At 44.0% G+C, this 19,918-nt stretch overlaps 1 protein-coding gene across 1 annotated transcript in view; it reads right to left on the reverse strand.

The window, feature by feature from the left end:
- The window catches only part of LOC138513771 (membrane-spanning 4-domains subfamily A member 4A-like), a 509,343-nt gene that overhangs the window by 219,138 nt on the left and 270,287 nt on the right, over nucleotides 1–19,918 (reverse strand). The gene's annotated exons all lie outside the window — the stretch shown is intronic.

Consider the following 19,918-nt stretch of genomic DNA (forward strand, 5'->3'; position numbering starts at 1 on the left):
AAATCAAGCATCACTAAATGTTACAATCTCTCAGAATCAGCACCTTTTGATGCCATGACAGACCATCTTTCTAATTGTCTGAGGATGTACTGAAAACATTTCAAAATCATTGGGGATATCACCTGGTTGTTATCATTGTAGGCAAATGATATAATTCACTATGTGTCACAATGGCATTCTGTCATCTAATAAAATAATTTTACTACAATGGCTTAATCACACAATTCATTATGTTTAATAACATAAATCCTGGAAGCATTCGATGCCTGTAAGATACTCAAACTGCCTTCTAACTTTTCATATCCAATTGACCTTGTACACCCCACCACATGTTTGCAATGTATTTGTGTGCTGTTTGGGCAATTTCAGATCTAGGTGTGTTTAACAATTGTAGATCCCCCCCCATTTTTGCATTACATGTGTGTGCTGTATGGGCAAATTCGAATCTACGCATGTTTAACAACTGTACAGACCCCCATGTTTGCATTGCATTTTGTGTGCTGTTTGGGAAATTTTGAATCTAGGTGTGTTTAACAACTGTATAGCCAATTGTGTACCCCAGTGTCTTACTGCATCTGTTTGCTCTCCTTTTCAGCTACTAGGCCACCAGGTGAGTTTGTGCTCATGCCGAACAGTCTCTCCTTCTATCCTCCATCCTTACTTCTCCACCACCCCTATGACACTCACTATCTCACCTATCTATTCTAACAGCTTTACCATCACCTATCCTCCTTCTCTCATGAAGTCTTGAAGGAAAAAGTTTAAAAAAGATTTCCTGACCATCACTGGTTTACCTATTGCAGACACCTACGTCAGTGCAACTTCCAGACAGATTGTCAATGATATCATGTTTCTGTCAACTCTCCAGATCTCTGGACCCCTGATCTTATCTCTCCTCTCTCTCCTTTCCTATAATCACCCATTAATGGTGGCACGAGATGGGAAGTATTTTGAAGGAACTTTTGGGTTGATAGCACTTAGAACCCCCGCGACCTGATTAAATGCAAAAATTTGCACTGTCATATTGGTGTGCCATAGAACGGAGACTTCGAGTTCCTCAACTCCGTGTGTTTAATTAGGAAACCAGGCTGCTGTGGTCACACCTTATTACTGCGCCAGAAAAAAAAAATTATGCTGGAGACTAAGTCCAATTGCTGTTGTGTGATAAGAAAGTTTAATTGATCTGCCCTATGGATTACACGTGTTTCGGCAAGGTGCCTTTCTCAAATCAGGGCTTATCTAATTATGACCCATCATAAGTGAAAATAATAAATGCACCATCCAATCCCCATGTACCAAACCACATCGTAAAAATCAAGGTAAAACGGAATATCCAGAAAAGAAAGTTAAGTAATTCAATCAAACATTATTGAGAAGAAAACAAAAGCAAATGGCATTTTTGTAAACGTATGCATTTCCATTTCAGTTTGCCATTCACAGAGAGAGAGGGTAGGGGATAAGGGATGGATGTTTAGGTTTGCAAAAGTCAAAAGGAAAAAAGGAAAACACATTAGAAATTAATAATTGGTGAGTGGTTGTGATTGAACAAACTCGTGCTAAGTGTGCTATAATGTGAGAAAAGATTTCTCACCCAACTTTATTTCTCTTGATCATTACTGGAAGTGTAATAACGGGGATCAATCCCAACTGTGAGGTAAGGGCGTGGGAGAGAAAGGAAAGAAGGTGGCGGTTTGTGAACACTTCTATGCACATTGTCAGCTAAAGTTGCAAAAAGGCGCTTTTACTTTTAATGCGGGTTGCATCATGTTAAAAGGCTCGCGCTGCCCTGGGTTCCATTTTAATAGAAGTTAAGACTAATTTGCTAATATTTGCGGTTGTACATTAAAAGCCACAAATGGCGTGTGTGCTGTCAGTTGATTTAAATAGCTTAGACCCGATTTTTACATCACATGTGGCAATGGCTGTAACTGATTCAACAAGTGCTACTCTTTGTATTAATATTAATGTTTGCGGTTGTACATTGAAAGCCACAAATGGCGTGTGTGCTGTCAGTTGATTTAAATAGCTTAGACCCGATTTTTACATCACATGTGGCAATAACTGTAGCTGATTCAACAAGTGCTGCTCTTTGTAATAATTTGACTATGTGCTGGAATTAAGCACATCCTGATGTAATTGGTCCTGAGAGCGGGTGGGCTGTCAAGGACCCCAGGGCTTACCTGCAAATATCATTGCCGCGTCCTGCGTTCAAGCAAAGTGTTGCTGTGGTCCCTGCTTGTTGCCATGTAATGAGGGGATGCCTTGGCAACTAAGTCCCTTGTTTATGTCATTGCCGACTGTCTGTCTACAGGTTTAGAGTCGGCCATGTTGTAATGTACTTTGTGATAACCTCTTCATGGGAGACACGAACTGAGTGCTAATCACAGCGTTCTATTCCTTAGCTGTGTAGGAATCTTATGTTACCATTTATTATTTGATTCATACAGGAGTATTTGAAGCTCGAAATGCATTAAAACTCGTAGTCACGTTCCAATTGTTACTAGGTTTGTCTCATGGGATTCTCAGTGGTGTATTGTGGGAACCGTAGTACTGTGTTGGTTACAGTTCTGAAGAGTTAGGATTTGCCTGAAAATCACTTGTAAAGAGTTTTGCATTAAAACTCATAGTCACGTTCCAATTGTTACTAGGTTTGTCTCATGGGATTCTCAGTGGTGTATTGTGGGAACTGTGGTACTGTGTTGGTTACAGTTCGGAAGAGTTAGAATATGCCTTAAAAATCACTTGTAAAGAGTTTTGCATTAAAACTCATAGGGCCTCATTCCGAGTACGGCGCTAACCAATGGCGCTATTAACGCCTTGGTTGACGCCGTACCCGGACCGGCAGCGCCTTGGTGGATGGCGGAATTACCGCCCCATTCCAAGGTTGGCGGGGCGGTAATTCCCCATTCACCAAGGCTCTTCCCCATTCCCAAATGAGCCCCCATAGGGCTCAATGGGAATGGGGAAGATGCAAATAACAGTGACCGTTCATTACGGTCACCGTTATCGGCTTGGAGGCCCCTTTGCGCCCTCGACTTTAACACCTGCTCAAAGCAGGCGTTAAGGGCGAGGGCGCAAAGGGAACTCGGAGTATGGCGGTAAGGGATCACCGCCACCGGTCTCGTTACCGGTGGCCGCTATCCCTTACCGCCATACTCGGAATGAGGCCCATAGTCACGTTCCAATTGTTACTAGGTTTGTCTCATGGGATTCTCAGTGGTGTATTGTGGGAACCGTAGTACTGTGTAGGTTACAGTTCTGAAAAGTTAGAATTTGCCTAGAAATCACTTGTAAAGAGTTTTGCACATTACATATTTGATACGTATTGTATTAAAGGGTGCCCTTGATTCTGATTGTATCTTAGTAAAAACCTAATAGTTATTGAAAGTTTTAAACCCTGGGGGTAGACAGTTCCTATTGATGGTTGCATGTGCGTGGGAATCTTAAGTCTCGAGGGATTCACAGTGGTGTATTATGGGAATCATAGTTATTAGTATCATTAATATTCTAAATGTGTTTAAGAGTGCCAGGAAAGCCAATATAGTGAAAACATAAGTTACATATCCATCAAAATTATATCTTAGTATAGACCACATTGTTGAAGAACAAATTACAGAAAATATGACATCTCATTGTCCGTGTTTAAGCCAATGTCCACACTTCTGAAGCGACAGATATATCTGGCCTCTTCACGGCGAAGAAGCAATTCCTGGTTGCCGCTCCTAGGTCCCAATGTTACTTTCTTTAAACCTATAAATCTAATGTCTCCTTTGTCTTGCAATTGGTGTACTTTCTGCCAGTGGTTGGCTAGGGGTAGGTTTTTGTCTTGGCTGCCATTGTTGAGAGGTGCTCTCTTATCCTTATCCGTAGCTGTTTAATTGTACTGCCGATGTAAGTTTTTTTACAGACACATATGATCGCATAGACAACATATTTTGTTCGGCAGTTTATCTGCTCCTTTACTTTTGTTTGAATTCCATTCAAGTCTTTGTAGAAATCTGTACTAGTCGTTGCATATCTGCACATAGTGCAAGTACCACATCTTCTAAAACCCGGTCTTGGGTCGTCTAACCAGGTCAACATTTTTTGTTTTTTCTTTTCAGGTAGTAATGATGGGCTTAGACTGGTTCGAAGTGTTTTCGCTCTTCTATAGATTATAGAAGGGTGATCATGAAGAAAAATCCCTACTTGTGGGTCAAGTTTGAGCAGATGCCAGTTTTCTTTTAGACTTTTTCTGATCTCATGATTGTTCGCACAATATGTAGTAATGAATTGTACTTTAGTGTCTTGAGTAGGTTTGTCCTTTTTTAACAAGGTTTGTGTTCTAGGTATTAGTTGTGCCTTGTCCTGGGCAGCTTGTATGCTTTTTGTGAATAGCCTCTAGCCTTGAATCTATTGGTTAAGAGATTTCATTCCTCCTTGAAATGTATTGGGTAGGCACAGTTCCTTCTTGCTCTTATGAATTCCCTTTTAGGGATGTTTCTAATCACCGGTTCGTGATGACAACTAGTGGCAAACAATGTTGAGTTGACTTCTGTCTCCTTCCGGTAAGTTCTGGTTATAAGTTTGTTGTCTTTAGTTGAGATTGTTAGATCCAGAAAGTTAATTTCCAATTGACTGCTTGTGCCTGTAAATGCAATGCCCCAATTGTTGTCATTGGTCTGAAGTCTGAAGCTTTCTAAGTCTTGCAAGGTGCCATTCCAAATAAAGAAGAGATCATCAATGTAACGTGTCCATTTGATGATATCAGTTTTGTATGCATCTGTTGTATAGATCAGGAGGTCTTCGAACATGCCCATGACCAGGTTGGCCAATGCTGGGGCGTGTTTAACGCCAATTGCCACGGCTCTTTTTTGCTTATAGAATTGGTTTTCAAAAATGAAGATGCTATTTTCTAATGTCGCCATGAGCATTTCTTTTTTCATGCATACAAAATGGAAATGTGATGCGGATTCCTTCATAAACGTGTAGGTTATTGTGTCCAGAGCCAGGTTGTGTCCAATTGAGGTGTATAGGGCTTTAACATCCCAAGTGGCAAGATGGTATGTTGGGAGCCATTCAACTTCTTCTAACATTTGTATTGCTGATGTAGTATCCTTCAAATATGCTTGGATTGCTTGTGCTCTTGGTTGCAGTATGTGGTCAAGATATTCTGCCAAAGGCTTGTTTGCCCAACCTATTCCACTGAGGATGGGCCTCCCTTCAGGGATATTGGTAAATGGTTTGTGTACCTTTGGGAGAAAATAGATGGTTCGAATAGTTGGTTTGGGAACGAGTAGAAAACTTTTTTCTTCATTCGAAATAAGACCTTGGCGATGCCACCCTTGAATTAAGTTACTCAACTCTGTGATAATGTCTTTCTTTGGATTGGAGGCCAGTATTTCGTAACAGTTAGGCATCTCTAAATGTTGTTGTGCCATTTTGATATAATCTTGTCTCTTCATCACAATGATGTTCCCGCCCTTGTCAGCTTCCTTAATACCTAATTCCTCTTTGGTTCTTAAAAGAGAAGTGCTTCTTTTTCTTGTACTGTTAGGTTATCTCGTTTCCCTTTTTTGGTTTTTCCCTGTTTGTCATGAGCTTTGTGTAGATCTCGTGTCACTGATTTATAGAAAGCGTCTATCATGTTGTCTGGTGCCAATTGCGGTAGGAATTTAGATTGTGGTTTGAGCTCTTTTTGTATGAGCCCTACTGGGTGAATGTCCAATTCTCGCAAAGTTTGATGCATTGGGAAAGTGTCTGGTTCCTGGAGCGATCTCAATATGTGAATGCTTTCCAAATCTTTGATGGTAAATTCGCTGATGGTAACTTTGTCCTTCTGCTTGTTCTGTTTGTCGGCTTGCGTTGCAAAGAATCTTTTGAGTTTCAATTTTATTACAAACTTGAACAAATCTATGTGTACTTGTACTGGTTCAAGATACGATGTCGGAGCAAATGATAGGCCCCTGTTGAGCAATCTTACTTGATCTTCTGTGAGTTGTACGCTTGATAGGTTTGTCACCAAATTGTTTATTTGGTCTTCTTTGCTTCTTCCCTGGCCGCTGCTCTCGTTAATCTGCGGTAATCCTCTACAGCGTCTGGGTTGCCGGAGTCTACCTGACCCCCTCCTTCCTCTCCTCCTACTAAAGGTTGCGTTTTGTCTGGTGGGTTTGGTATCTGAAAACGGACTTGCTTTTGGAACTGAGTTCTGTTGCCTTTCTTGTATCTTCTAATCTGGTTCAGGAAGCCATGGCCTGTTTTGGGTGTACTATCTGCAGTAAGTCCCTCACCATCTGAGGACTCCTCCGCCTCAGAGCTGGCAGGGGAAGTATTTGGTGTGCTTTCCCTGGAAATTGGTTGGTTGAATTTGTTATATTTCTCTTGAAACGTGTAAACTCTGTCCTCGTTGTAGTCTCTTTCATCTCTAAAGAATTTTCGAAGTTTGCGTAGCTTAATGTCGTCTTGGTACTCCTTAAGTATCTCATACATCTTGAGGTAATTCTTCTCTTTGGTTACTTCTAGAACTTTTCCATCAGAGATTTCCTTTTTGCTGTTTTCTGTTTGTTCTGTTGCCCTTTTCTGTTCGCGAGTCGCATGTTCTATCAACATTTCTAGCATGTGTTCAAATTCTTTACCCAATCTTCCGCTAGGTCTTTGTCCTCGTCTTTGTTGAAGTCCGGAAAAATCAATATTCGTAGTCCTCTCCGTATTTGTTGTTTACTTAAGTAATTTTTTAAGGAGATGATTTCCCAGTATTTGTCTATTTCTTTACGTGATGCCCGTTCGATTTAATGAATTTGTAGCGTAGGTCCTCACGCTTTTGATTTCCACTTCCAAATGCATGAACATTGCTTCCTTTGAATTTCTAATGGGCCTCATTACGACCCAGGCGTTAAGGGTTAATGCCGTCGTTAACCCTTAACGCCTATTCTGATTTTAACGGCTGCGCTTAGCAGCCGTTAATATCCATGGCGCTAACCTGCCATGATGCTAATTACGCCACCGTAATTTACGGTGGCGTAATTAGCGCCTTCCCCACTCCCATTATGCCCTATGGGGCAAAAATGGGAATGGGGAAGGGAAAATGGGAAATGGGGATTTACCGCCCCACTCACCTTGGAATGGGGCGGTAAATCCGCCATCCACCATGGTGTAAACGTAGTGTACACCATGGTGGTAAAGTTGGCGCAATTAGCGCCTGGGTCGTAATGATCCCCAATGTGTTTTCCTTTTTTCCTTTTGACTTTTCCAAACCTAAACATCCATCCCTTATCCCCTACCCTCTCTCTCTGTGAATGGGAAACTGAAATGGAAATGCATACGTTTACAAAAATGCCATTTGCTTTTGTTTTCTTCTCAATAATGTTTGATTGAATTACTTAACTTTCTTTTCTGGATTTCCGTTTTACCTAGATTTTTACGATGTGGTTTGGTACATGGGGATTGGATGGTGCATTTATTATTTTCACTTATGATGGGTCATAATTAGATAAGCCCTGATTTGAGAAAGGCACCTTGCCGAAACACGTGTAATCCATAGGGCAGATCAATTAAACTTTCTTATCACAAAACAGCAATTGGACTTAGTCTCCAGCATATTTTTTTTTTCTGGCGCAGTAATAAGGTGTGACCACAGCAGCCTGGTTTCCTAGATGGGAAGTAGAAATGTACTTTGTGATAAACTCTTCATGGGAGACACGAACTGAGTGCTAATCACAGCGTTCTATTCCTTAGCTAGTAACAATTGGAATGCGACTATGAGTTTTAATGCAAAACTCTTTACAAGTGATTTTCAGGGGAATTCTAACTCTTCAGAACTGTAACCAACACAGTGCTACGGTTCCCACAATACACCACTGAGAATCCCATGAGACAAACCTAGTAACAATTGGAACGTGACTACGAGTTTTAATGCATTTCGAGCTTCAAAACTCCTGTATGAATCAAATAATAAATGGTAACATAAGATTCCCACACAGCTAAGGAATAGAACGCTGTGATTAGCACTCAGTTCGTGTCTCCCATGAAGAGGTTAATACATTACAACATGGCTGACTGTAAACCTGTAGACAAACAGACAGTCGGCAATGACACAAACAAGGGACTTAGTTGCCAAGTCATCCCCTCATTACATGGCAACAAGCATGGACCACAGCAACACTTTGCTTGAACGCGGGACGCGGCAATGATATTTGCAGGTAAGCCCTGGGGTCCTTGACAGCCCACCCGCTCTCAGGACCAATCGCATCAGGATGCGCTTAATTCCAGCACATAGTAAAATTATTACAAAGAGCAGCACTTGTTGAATCAGCTACAGTTATTGCCACATGTGATGTAAAAATCGGGTCTAAGCTATTTAAATCAACTGACAGCGCACACGCCATTTGTGGCTTTCAATGTACAACCGCAAACAATAATATTAATACAAAGAGTAGCACTTGTTGAATCAGTTACAGCCATTGCCACATGTGATGTAAAAATCGCGTCTAAGCTATTTAAATCAACTGACAGCACACACGCCATTTGTGGCTTTTAATGTACAACCGTAAATATTAGCAAATTAGTGTTAACTTCTATTAAAATGGAACCCAGGGCAGCGCAAGCCTTTTAACATGATGCAACCCGCATTAAAAGTAAAAGCGCTTTTTTGCAACTTTAGCTGACAATGTGCATAGAAGTGTTCACAAACCGCCACCTTCTTTCCTTTCTCTCCCACGCCCTTACCTCACAGTTGGGATTGATCCCCGTTATTACACTTCCAGTAATGATCAAGAGAAATAAAGTTGGGCAAGAAATCTTTTCTCACATTACAGCACACTTAGCACGAGTTTGTTCAATCACAACCACTCACCAATTATTAATTTATAATGTGTTTTCCTTTTTTCCTTTTGACTTTTCCAAACCTAAACATCCATCCCTTATCCCCTACCCTCTCTCTCTGTGAATGGGAAACTGAAATGGAAATGCATACGTTTACAAAAATGCCATTTGCTTTTGTTTTCTTCTCAATAGTGTTTGATTGAATTACTTAACTTTCTTTTCTGGATATTCCGTTTTACCTTGATTTTTACGATGTGGTTTGGTACATGGGGATTGGATGGTGCATTTATTATTTTCACTTATGATGGGTCATAATTAGATAAGCCCTGATTTGAGAAAGGCACCTTGCCGAAACAAGTGTAATCCATAGGGCAGATCAATTAAACTTTCTTATCACACAACAGCAATTGGACTTAGTCTCCAGCATATTTTTTTTTTTCTGGCGCAGTAATAAGGTGTGACCACAGCAGCCTGGTTTCCTAGATGGGAAGTACTATTGGCGGGCTTCTCATCATCCAGGTGTATCATTAATGTCTATCGCAATAGCACTATCATGGCTAAAGTTCCTCGACCCAACCTCCTCCTCTTTGACCGGCACCTGCCATCTCTCATCAACCTCCTTCCTGTGCCTGCAACTCCTTCCTCCTCTCTCCCTGTCCCTCTTCCCTCTCCTACGACTTTTGTACCACACCTCTGTACCCCTCCTCGGAAAAAGTTCAAAGATAGAGACCTGCTTCATCTAGCCACGCTTAATGCTCACTCTGCTATCAAACACTCTTCTGACATCTGCCTCCTACTTGAAGACTTTGACCTCGATATCCTTGCTCTTACCAAAACATGGTTCAATGCCTGCTCAGTAACTGCTTTTGACTCCCTTCTCCCTGATGGCTTCAAGATCATCTCTAAGCCCCGCCCTAACCGTTCTGGTGGTGGGGTTGCCCTGATCTTCCCTGAGTGGGTCCCTTCTTCCCTCGTACCCACCCAGCCTTACTCCTCCTTCGAGAGTCTAGTCTGCAAGCTGGTCATCTCTCCTACCTCCTCCCTGACAAGTGCCACTATCTAGAGGCACCTGGCTCTATCACCCTGTTCCTCTCTGAATGTGCTGATTTCTCCTCCTCTCTCCTGACATCTTCCTCTAAACTTCTTCTACTGGGTGACTTCATCGTCCACATTGGCTCAAGCACGGCATCTACTCTCTTCCGTGACCTCTGCACCCTTCTCTCCCTCTCCATTCTCCCCTTCGGTGCTACCCACTCGGCTGGACACACTGTTGATGCCTTTATCCTCACAGATCTTCCACTCTCCGTCCCACTCGCCACCCAACTCTCCTGGTCAGACCCCTCCCCCCTCTCCTCCCACCTGGGCCCTCTCAACCCTCTCACCGCAAGTCCCCCAGCTCTGTCAACCTCATTCACAGACATTCACCCAATGAAACAAGTGTCAGTTGCAGCCTTTCCATCCCCCTTCATCCCACCCCTGCCTCCCACTGCAGACTTTACCTCTGACTCTGCTCTCAGCAACCTCCATCTTGCCATCTCTAACACTCTAAACATTCTTGCCCCAGTCATGAGGATGCGCCTGAAACACGCCACGAAGCATAACACTTGGTACGACTGCGATCTAGCAGACCTGAATCGCAAATGCAGACCACACGTTCATCCTCTGACAAACTGGCCTGTCACCTTCTCCAAAGGCAATATCGTCTCACCATTCACTCTAAGAAGAGGGCGCACATCTAGGCCTGTGTCTCTGGAGCATCCAACAACATGGCTGAACTCTTTACAATCTGCAAGGAACTAGCCAATCCTTTGGCAGTCTCCACCTCGCCTCTTCCCTCTCAGGCCCTCTCAATGCACTGACAGCACACTTAACTGCAAAAACTCAGGATATCCTGAGCACTCAATCTTCCGTGCCCTTATCCCCCCGTCCCATCCCCCGGCCACCCCTGGCCTCCCATCCTCCCTCAGCCTTTCTCTCCTCCTTCTCTCCTATCACATCAAAAGAGATCACTAGCGTTGTCTGCTCTATGAAGGCCTCATCCAAACAGGTCTCCCCCTGTTCTTCCAGAACTATTAAGGACAAGATCGGTTCCCATGCCCCTGAACTTGCTAATTTCTGCAATCACTCTCTTGCTACTGGGTCTTTCCCATCTTTCCTCAAGCACTCTCTTGTGCGCCCTTCCTGAAAAAGCATTCTCTGACTCCTCGTGTCTGGCTAACTACCACCCCATCTCTATCCCTCCCTTCCTTGGGAAACTCTTGAAGAAGCTGGTCTTCCCCCAACAGGCCCAGCATACTGAGCATGTTGGTTGCCTACACAGCCATCACTCTGGATTCCGAGTATCCAGAGGCACGGAAACTGCTCTTCTGAACACCTGTGAAGAACTGCTCGGCTCTCTTGACACTAACTCCCCCACTGTTCTCATTCTTCTTGATCTTTCCTTTGCATTTGATACAGACAACCACTCCATCCTCATAAAACGGCTCCATGATATCCTTGGTATCTCGGAGCAGGCACTGGACTGGCTGACCTCCTCCCTCACTGACCGTCCCTCCCAGGTCATTCTGGGCTCTTCCCCTCTCCTACCTCTATCTCCACCTGTGACATTCCCCAGGGCTCTAACCTCTCAATCTGGCTCTTTAATGTCTATCTCGCTCTACTTGCTCCCCTTATCTCCACTTTCTCCCCTCACTTCCTTTTTACACAGATGACATCCAACTCCTCTTCAAACTTCCCTCTGACGCTCTCCCTACTTCCTCTACCATTCCCAACTGCCTATCTGCTAGCCAGTCCTGTGGGCCTCCAATGATCTCTGACTCAATGCCAGCAAGACTGAGATCCTTGCTTTTGGGACTGTCACTAAACTTTCCTCCCTTTACGCTGGCCACTCTCTATGGGCTCTTCCCCTTCTCCCGCATCTGGAGCCAGAAATCTTGGAGTCATCTTTGACTCCTCTCTCTCTTTCCTCCCTCACATCTTGGAACTTGCCAAGAAGTCCCATTTTTAACTCCCCCTCCTCAGAGGTATCATTCCTTTCCTCACTTCCCACAGATGCTCAATGTCTCCAGGGCTCTGGAACTCTTTAGGCTGGACTACTGTAACAGCGTCTTCCTTAATATGCAACAGCTTCTTCCTCTCTCCACCCCCTCCAACTTGTCTAGAATAGGGCTGCAAGACTTATCCGTGGTCTCAAGCCAAGGGATTGTATCTCTCTTCCCTAAAATCCACCCACTGGCTCTCGGTTGCTGCAAGGATCAAATGCAAATCCCTCTGCATCATCCTTAAGGCTGATGGGGGCCGAGGACCAATTTATCTACAACTTGCTCTCACCAAATACTTTCCTTCCAGATCTTTATGCTCCTCCGACTCTAGCTCCCTACGTGTCAGGTGCTTTTCTAAGCAGTGAGTTGGTGGCAGATCTCTCTCCTCAGATGGCTCCCTCCTCTGGATCAGCCTCCCACTTCCTCTCGACCTTGAGCCAGATCTCCTCAAATTCCGGAAGCTCCTCAAGACTTTCCTCTTCACGACCTCCTTCCCCCTCTCACTCCTGTGCTAATACCCCACAGTCGCAGAGATTGGTGGCCTGGGACCTTATGTGTCCTTCCTTCTGTGTTCGGCCTTCTGCCCAATCGCCCTCAGCCTTCCTCCCCATCCCAGCACTTGCCTTCGGGCACCCACTGGCTTCTCAGAGGTCTGCATTTATTATTGGCAGGTGATCACTCTGTACCAAGCGATCTCTGCCAGGTATTTACTGTTGCACACAACTAACTCCTTGGAACTTCCCTCTGTGCAACTCCTAGAACTTACCCCCTTCCCTCTCTCCCTGCACTTGCATGTTCTGAATGCTCACAAAGCCTAGTTAAACCTCCCCTTTCCTGTTCATCTGTTTATTCTATTTGACTTTGTTCCCATGTTCCCTCCCCTGAGCCCTGTGGATGCTTTGAAACAGCATTTCTTGATGTATAAACACCTTACAAATGCACAATACATAAAATTAAAAACTAAATATTTGCTGCGTGTAAACTCCATGCCTAAAGAGAAAATGGAGCCCAGAATCTGCTGACACTTCCTGCATCTGTGCTCTGTAACGTGTGATCCCTTCTTGACCAGATTCACATTTAAAATATGCAATCTCCACTCTATAGGAGTCGTCTAAATGCCAGAGTGTGTGGTTGCCTGAAATTGGCTGCAGTTGAGATGCGCAGCTTCCTGCCCCAGGGACCAGCATAAAATACTAAATTGCAGTTTGGGAGTTGAACAGGGGAGTGGCGGTGGGCTGGCTGAGAGTGGGCATAACAGTGAGAATAAAGAATTGACTAGTTGTCCAAATGAAACTAAAAGGGCTTGAGAAATGTTTTGGCAGCCATCAGGGATATCTTGTAAACAAATGTTGAACATAGAGTGCGCCAAGTGGGTTTGTCTCAGGAAAGGCACCATTTACACTCTTTAGACAATAGTTACTGGCTTATGATTTAAAAAAAAATATATTTATTACGTGCCATAGCCCACAGGTATCAGGGCACACATAAACACTCAAAACATAAAATCAAAGATGAGACACAGAATGTAAAAATCACTAAACAAAAAATTATTCACAAAAACGTCCATAACCACAGGATACAATAAATATAGGCGCAGGATAAAACATAGCAACTACAACACACAAATCCATAATTAATGGCTACTAAATCCCACCATTTACAGTGCTCCAAACCAACTAAGATTGTTCACCAAAATATTCAAGTTTGACTCAACTACCCCCTCAATAAGATCTCTCAAGATAAATCGTCCAACACAATTTTTAGATTAGATTCAGAAGGCCCTTTAGTCAGTCTCTCGCACATGCTTAGAAACATTGGGAGGTTACTTTTTCTTCATCCTACTATAATGCAGTCTTTGTCACCTGCCAGATCCCTTTCTACAACCTGTGTTCTGAGGACACATTTCAAATCAGTCACCCTTACACATCCACTCCCAATCCTATGGTGCTACCAGGCTAATAGTTTGTTTCTAATTGCATCTTTGGGTTCTCTCTTTACGGGCTTCTCCACATTACTGGTGACAAAATTCTTCTTGTCCTGCAACAGGTAGAGGGTTAGTGCTGATAACATAGTGCAATTAAGTTTATTACTGCAATGGTAACACAGCAGGATTAGTCTCACCTAGAGGTGGTTAGGTTGGTTAACAATGAAGTACACTACGAATGTATTATCCATCAATAAATCAATCTCTGAAGAGTTTCCAGGTCTGATTGTCATACTGTAAGCAATGTTTTGTAAGAGCAACATCCCCCAGACATGTGTGCCTCCTCATACCATTCCTTTAGATAGAACAACCACCAGACAACCAACAGGTTTACCTAGTGCTCCCTCCCAGCCCAGAATTTACACATACAACCATTCCCCATGCCATAAGCCCACTTACAATCCCAAATCTGTAAACACTACTCTTTCATTTGGACCTGGCAACCCACCTCAACTCTCAAATCATAGGGCTTGTCAATTTATTTGATCACCAGGCCAACGGAAATCCCTGCCCATTAATCTAAATTCGGAACCCTCATCCGTGACCAACCAAGCACTGTTTCTAACCATTCTCCATTCTGTGCTGTAGCCCTGCCAGATGACCATTTCGTTAATCATAAAATATTCCTAATAAAGCCAGCTCTATGTAGAAGCCAACTTGTTAAGATGGATTTCTAAACTCTGGCCTGGTGTTTAGCCAAACCAATCAAGGTAGCATTATTATTAATAGGATTTATAGAGTGCAGACACAAGCCAGAGGGCATCTAAGCACTGAAGGAGACAACAACATGGAAAAGCAACCTCACAGGGAGTCACCACAAAAAGAAAACACAAGGCTCAGGATAGGTAGGTTTTTAGAGCCTTGTAAAAGGTCAAAAGGTTAGTGATCTCCCAAAGCTGTGGAGGACGGGCATTCCATTGAGAAGGTGCAAGAACAGAGAAGGAACATCTGCCCAACCGGGCCTTACAGGACCTGGTGCCCATCAGAAGATTGAAAGAAGTGGACCACAGCTGCTGAGCTGGGATATATCTAGTCAGCTTAGATTGCAAATATTCAGCCACAGTACTGTGAAATGCATGATGCACAATACACAGAACCTTGAATTTAATACGGCTCTTAACAGGGAGCCAGTGAAGCTGACGAAGGAGGCTGGAGGAATGCGACATTCTTGTAGCTCCCAACGCCAGACGTGCTGCAGCATTTTAAAGCAGCTGCACGCGGTCAATCAAAAAATCAGGTTGACCAAGACAGATTCTGTTGCAATAATCCAAGAAGCCCATAATTGATGCAGTCACTAGCGTAGGCTGCAATTCTAGAGGAAGGAAAGGCAGAGTCTTTCTCAGAACTTCCAACTTGAGAAAACAGGAACTACACACTGCCGAAACGTGAGCTTCCCTGGAATCAAAGGGTAACAGTTTAATGCCCAGACCTTTCACTGAATCACTGGGTTTAGGGCAGGGGCCCAGAGAGTCTGGTCAAAAGTCCAAAGCCCAGAACATCCTGTGAGTGTCAGGGCCCGTCACCAGGATCTCTGTCTTTTCTCTCTTAAGTCTCAACCAGATTTTTGCCATCCAATTGCCAATAGCTGACAGACAGTTTTGTTGTTCTGAGGGGGTCTAACTCAGATGAATTTAAACGAAAAAGCAATTGGGTATCATTCGCATAGGTGTAAAAACAGACCCCATGTTCAAAGATGAGCTCTGCCAGAGGTTGAAGATAAAGTTTGAACAGAAGCACCCCACATGAGAGAGCCACCGAGACGGAACAATATGGAACAAGAGACACCAATGGAGATCAAAACAAAGGGGGTTCTGGAGTCTCACTAACAGCACGAAAACAGACCATTGACCTGTTCTTGGGTGGATGGCCCCTGGGAGAGTCTCAACCAAGTCTTTAGCTCAGTGTCCCTTTCACTGAGAAGAAATATCCCTGCATGTCAGTCTTTGTCCTGCCCAGGGGCAACCCAGCATCGAAATGCTAGGCAATTCTCCTCTGAACAAGAGTACCAACAGCAACCCCAGACACGTGTTTCAGCCTTGTTGGGCATCATCAGTGAGGTGGAGCTGTGCCTCTCTGAGAACAGCAATGCAAGAGGTTCACGTGTGGATTCCCCTGGTAACTTAGGGTGAGATCCAAAGTTACTTAATATGCAAAACAAAGGGGGTTCTGGGAGTCTCTCTACCAGCACGAACACAGCCCATTGACCTGCTCTTGGGTGAATGGCCCCTGGGAGAGTCTCAACCAAGTCCAATGAAGATCAACCTGAAAGGAAAGATAACGATGTAAGTGGAAACCCAGAGAATCTCGCATTTTTTAGACAGTTAAGAAGAATGCAATGACCAATCAGATCAAACGCTGCAGAGAGGTCAAGACGAATCAGAACTCTGACCTCTCCGCGCTCCTGTACAAAGGCAAGATCGTCAAGAACCGAGATCATAACTAATTCCTTACCCATACCAGGTCTGCACCCAGATTAAAAAGGGTGTAAGAGCTGATGTGATTCCAGAAAGTGAGAAAGTTGTGGCACAACTATTGCTTCCATCAGTTTAATCAGAAACGGAATAGAGCAAAATTGCCTGGTAATTGTCAGTAAGGTTTGGATCCAGATTAAGCTTCTTCAAAAGTGGGGCAACCAGCCAATGTTTGAGGTCAGCTGGAATAGTGCCTGTGGAAAATGAAAATTTAAGAGCATCAGTGAACAGTGGAAGGACTGTTTGAGGTAGCGCTTGAATAACCTAAAGAGGTATAGGGTCCATAGGAAAAACCAACTTGATCTTTTTACAGGCAGCCAGGACAACCTTGCTGGTGACACGGTCAAACTGAAACAGTTCCCAAGAAATGTCCCTTCTGGTGAAATTAGAGGGAGAATGGTCCGTCACAGAATTCGAGTCTATACTCACAATCGAGTGACATACCATCCATATTTTCTCAGAAAAATATAATCTAATGTCATCCCATTGTGCTTTTGTGCAGGAGGGATCTACTTTTTGGGAGGGCAAAGTCGAAAGTTCCTTAGCCACTTTGAACAATTCATATGAGGAGCAAGAGGCAGATAAAATATGCTTGGCATAAAACCACATTTTTCTGCCTTTATAGCTTTATGATAATGTGACACAGACAGCTTATACAATATTTTACATGAGTGATCATAATTGATCGTCTATTTGCGTTCAAGAAGGTGGCATGTCTGTTTAAGTGCTGTCAACTCAGGAGAGAACCAAGGGGTTTAGCTGCATGCATCATAGCTTTAAGAAGAGCACTAATCTGATCACAGTTCTCTATCACTGTGATGTTGTTAGTGCAACTCACAAGCTGGTTATCTAGAGAAATAGAGCAGAGCTTATTCCAGCGCTGAGTAAGGGCGGTAGTTTTTAAAGAATGGGAGCAGAGAATAGGGAGAGAGATAGTATACAGGAGGTCAAAGTGGCCGTCCAGATCACTGGCAGAGGCTTATAGGTCCTGGTCAGGTAATTGTTCTGAAAAAATCAGATTGTGGACATTGCCCTGCTTATGAGTGGAAAGGTGGTTTTGCAGGGAGTCGGCCAGATTATTGGCAGACATATTCAAGTCTCCCATCAGTATCAACTTAGGGTGGGAGACAGCCAGTTCAGCGACCCGCTGTGCAAAATCGTAAATAAAATTGTTAAGGTAATGATATGGTGGCTGATAAACTAGTAAAATATGGATAGTGTCATTGGAGGAGATTTAGGCAAGTAAGGTAAAGCTCACATGCCATATGATGGACAAAAGTAGTAACAGTACAATGTAGAGTGTCACAATACATCAGGGCCAGGCCACCCCCAATCCTTGGAGGGGGTCTGTCAAGGTGTAGAATGCTGTAATTCAAAGGAAGCAGCTGTACAACGTCTGGCTCAGAAGATGGTATGAGCAGCAAGTTAGGAGAATACTCATCCAGGAGCATGGAGAGTGGTGAAGGCTAAGTCTCAGGAGAAGTGAGTGGGTTCAGGAGTCCACAATGATTCCACACAGTGAAATATGCATGGATTACACTAAGACAGTAAGTATAAAAATACTATATTTATGATAGGCTCTAACCACACACACACAATAGAAAAATGAATAGAGAAGGTAATGTTATCACACAATACTACCAATATAAAAGATATATACATTCACAGTTAGTTAGTGTAAGTTGTACAATATACCCCCCACCCCCATAACTGAAAGGAAAGGTAAGAATTAGAAAATTGCACCAACAGTCCACAGGGATAGGAACCCTAACTTGAAAAGTCCAACCCTAACTTGACTGGGGTCTTGTGCCCAAAAGTTCACAAAGATCACAAGTAGTTTTAGGAGCTCGGAAAAAGTTAGGGAAATGTTCCTGTCGATTTGAAGATTAGTCCAGAAGACTTTCAAAGGACTTTACTGGTAAGTCAAGCCCTTGTCTATCTTTTAGAGGGCTTTTGGAACAAGTGTTGCCAAAGCCAAAGTATTGTAAAAAAAATCAAAGTTCTTCACAAACTTTATTATGATGGAGAAAGGGGCACCGGTAAGTATCGCTACTACTCACCAGACATACTCTGATTTTACCAGGACTTGGCAGGTCAAAGGGGAGTTGCTGGAGGTAGGTTTTCCTGTTGTTGGTTCCGGTTGAGAATGCCCTGGAGCTGCATGTTCACGCGATGTTCCGGTCGGGTCCAGAAGCTCAGTGTAACACTTTCGAGTGGAGAAATGCAGCAGGAACCGAGGCAGGACTCTTCAAGGCACTCAACCAGATGGGGGAAAGCCAGTTCCAATGAGAGTCATGATGTACAGTGACAGCAAGTGTCTCAGTAGTCGTGGTCAAATAAAGCCTTCCACTCCAGGAGCCTTTCATGCTGGGATACTGAAATCTTGCAGGACGGCAACTTAGTGGTCAGCTGGAGACCCCCGAAGTTCCAGACAAAAACGCGGAACAAAAACGTTTCTGGTGAGAGAGCCCAAGAGGGAATTGGCCAGCCCACTGGTTGGCCCAGGCACCCTATCGAAGACTTCATGCTGCAAGAACGCAAGAAGACGTTGATACTTGTTGGTCCCACCAGTCCATAGGGTCGAAGCAACAGCGAGGATCTTCTGAGATCAGTAGCCAGACAGGGCTCCACTGGGAAAGTAGAAGGATTTGGTCGCAAGGTCTCCTCAAGATCGGTCCTTGTGTCTTCCCTCATCTGCACAGCTACACAGGCTACTTGGCTCCTCTTCTGATCTGTTGGAACGGCTGCTGGGCTCTTATCCTAAATTCGGGTGAGCTCAAAACCTCAGCCCTTCAATGGAAAGATCTGCCCCACACACACACACCCCAGCAGTGGTCGAATCAGGGACCACTGTCGGCAAACTCATGCATACACTCTAGACACAGCGAAACCAACCTGGTGGAAAGTCCATTCCCTGTTTTCCTCGGGAGGAAAGGGGCTCCCAGCTCAGTCCTGACAGACAGTGTTCTCCTGCATGTTAACATCTGCCACCGAGTAAGCTGACTAGTAGCGGGTAGCATGCACAGCCAGGATTGTTGCATTGTTGGATTGTTGTACTTCTGGACTGCGGGAAAAAGTAAGGTCAAACTCCCACTTCTATCCACTTCTTATCCCCATGCCACTCCTTTGAAGTGCACTCTAACAGCATTTTAACAGCTTGGGAAAACTGCAGACAAACCTACACTTATTGCCCATTACCTCACGCACGTATGTTTGTTGCTTTCATATACTGCTATCTTGCTTTGCGGGGGCTGACTCCATTGATGCGGATGGACTGCCTGTAAGCAAAGCTCCCCAGCTTGCCGACTGTACTGCAACCTCTTGACTCTACTTCTCATGCAATTCGACTGATCATTTGTAATTTGCAGCTGGGAGGCAACCGAGCCAAAGGTGTAGGACAATAGCCTTAACTGAGATAAAGTGAAACAAGTGGGATGCAGAATCAAACAGCCTGTTACAGTGCTGTTAAGGAGCTGCTTACTTTTGTGGGGGAGTGAGGGAAGAGAGTCGGACTCTGGCAGACCTTTAAGCTGTCGGGCGTGACTTGCGGCGCATGTCTAGCACTATTGTTACAACTCGCACTATTGTTACAACTCTATTATCTACGTCTATTGTTGAGGCAC

Source organism: Ambystoma mexicanum, chromosome 12 (genome assembly GCF_040938575.1).
Source record: "Ambystoma mexicanum isolate Mex_15411 chromosome 12, UKY_AmexF1_1, whole genome shotgun sequence".
NCBI lineage: Eukaryota > Metazoa > Chordata > Amphibia > Caudata > Ambystomatidae > Ambystoma > Ambystoma mexicanum.